Here is a 2,871-nt window from a genome sequence, read left to right on the forward strand (position 1 = left end):
CGATTTTGTGTCGAAAGCTTTGGTGTTATAATAGCTACTCGACTGTCAATTGTCAGCCCAGACTAGCGTTATCATTCGGTGATTGCCTTGATTTATAGGGAACCCCTTGAGTGCAAGGTCGCAAAAGGTTAATGATGCTTACACCTTTCCACGCCGTACATATGATCTATCAAGCAACTACAATAATGGCTGTTAATGGCAACCGGCTGCGGGACCGGAGGTATACAGTGGTCGACATATCATGAGGCTATGGAGCGTAGTTGAAGAGCGTAGTCGACGAGTAACTCACAATAGCGCTACAATACTTATGGTGTTGATACAAAGCAGAGCAATGGCAACGGCAAACAAAGCAACTGCGGCATTATACCGGTATCTACAACAACTGTAGCCGAAGTTGACATTTCTTTAGAAAGGAACCCAATGAATTTCGTAGAGTGAGAAATAAGTGGCAGATGAAATATTAGCGTTTCTACAAGATACGTCAGTGGAATGTGGAGTGTCGTGTACGCTCGACTGTGCAGACAATGTACATAAGAATTACAATGATGCCGATACGTGCTTCACAAGAGAAAGGGATACTGAATCAGGCGTCAAACCATGTGGTTTATCATACTTGTCGGACAGGAAGACAAAAATTCCGTCTCCAGTGAAAATGAAGAACAATCGTCGCCAAAGGAGCGAGTACTAAAGATAATTAAGTACATGGAAGATCATGCGCAGCACAGCAAAAACAATTAGGATCAAATTTCGAATAAGTCCACAACAGTACGCCCGTGTAGAGTATAAGAAAAGCTACGAATATTCAAGGGAGGACAAGGCACACTTGTTACAAAAACTGGTGTTTGCACGTTTCAGGGACGGTCGAGGCAATTTACAAGATGTGCATTTGACCTACTACGTCACGCACAACAACTGGTGCGAGTTACAGTTATTTCAAGGAGGAATGCATGGTTGCATAACCTCAGACAGGCTATGGTATTGGAAGACGTAAGATAATGGAATTTAAAACAAAACGTCAATTTGACGACGTAGAGCAAGCTGCGTAATCGACCCGAAAATATGTAGATGAGATAAAAAAACTTATCTCACCGCTCAGTAACTAATTTGTTTTTAACTGTGACCAGTCGGGATTTGAAGAGAAAATTAGTGGTACCAACAGAGTTTTGTGAAGATCAACTAACATAAATGCCTCATCGTATTCGTATACAATATGCCGACTGTCAATCTGGATGGTAAACTGACTGCAAGAAGCTGGAAGTGCTTTGCCGCCTACAATTCTTTCTTGTGAGCGTGGTCTAACAAGGAAAACAGGGAATATTTACGTCAAAGCAAGCAAGATTGTTACAATGGGCGTAAGAGAACTACAACTGTGGCATGATCACTTCTTTTGGCCAACAGCTAGTTAGAATAACTTGATTTTGCTTAATTCTTGGTCTGCGTATAAAAATCATACTCCTTTAGAGCAAACTATTCCTCCTAAAAATTCTGTGACGTTGCAGTTCATACCGCATGGAACCACTGGACGTATTCAACCTCTGGATGTTTGTTTTTTCAATGCCTATAAAACATATTTTCGCATTATTTGTAGCTATGCCTTCAAGAATAACGAGTTTCACAATAAGCTGCACGACAGACTGTTTCGCATTTGGTTGCATGCCATCACATTTCATCTGTTCTTACAGGCCCGTTACAGCAATACGATTCTATGTGCATTCTTTAAGTGCGGATACCTATAAGAACGTCCTGCACAGTTTGTAACTCCCAAAGAGTTCGCCGTCGATTTTGGTTGTGCGTATCTTCGTGATTTCTGTCATCATCATCATCATCATTTAAGAATGATTATGCCTTTCAGCGTTCAGTCTGGAGCATAGCCCCCCTTATACAGTTCCTCCATGATCCCCTATTCAGTGCTAACATTGGTGCCTCTTCTGATGTTAAACCTATTACTTCAAAATCATTCTTAACCGAATCCAGGTACCTTCTCCTCGGTCTGCCCCGACTCCTCCTACCCTCTACTGCTGAATCCATGAGTCTCTTGGGTAACCTTGCTTCTCCCATGCGTGTAACATGACCCCACCATCTAAGCCTGTTCGCCCTGACTGCTACATCTATAGAGTTCATTCCCAGTTTTTCTTTGATTTCCTCATTGTGGACACCCTCCTGCCATTGTTCCCATCTACTAGTACCTGCTATCATCCTAGCTACTTTCATATCCGTAACCTCAACCTTGTTGATAAGGTAACCTGAATCCACCCAGAAATCCGTGATTTCTGTGGCGTGCCATTTTTCTTTCGTTGTTCACGGTGCAAGTTAACGGTTCTTTTGAACATTTCTTGAACGTCGACGATGTCCTTTTGTGAAGTGTAGTACATACATCCCTTAGAAGATTGATCTTTGCATCTCCCAAACACTTATTTTCTGTCGCCTTTGTGAGGTACATGATGAGTTATTAGCAGCTAATACTTTTCCTGTCATAATTGTTAACACAACACTTTAAATGAGCCTTACGAAATATTGAACTTGCGACCTCGCATTCAAGTGGTTAGCTCACAGGGCTAATAGCTGACCTGCGGAGTTGGTGGTCAAAGAAAGAGAAATGGCGAGGTCCATTGAAATGGGAATAAACTGAGCAGTTTTGGTGTAAACTGGAGTGTCTGGTTTTGAGGTGGCTTCATGACAATATATTTGAATTCCAATTCCCAGACTAAATTCTATGCTGAGTATGTTTAGGACATTGCGAGGAGCCAGGCAGATGTTAAACCGTGGCAGTATATATATCGGCATTTTGCTTTAGCAGTTATAGACTGCTGACAATGATCCCAACTCTCGATTTGCTGTTAAGTTTATCGCAAATCTCATTCCTTCTGCTTC

Source organism: Schistocerca cancellata, chromosome 3 (assembly GCF_023864275.1).
Source record: "Schistocerca cancellata isolate TAMUIC-IGC-003103 chromosome 3, iqSchCanc2.1, whole genome shotgun sequence".
In the NCBI taxonomy this organism is placed as follows: domain Eukaryota; kingdom Metazoa; phylum Arthropoda; class Insecta; order Orthoptera; family Acrididae; genus Schistocerca; species Schistocerca cancellata.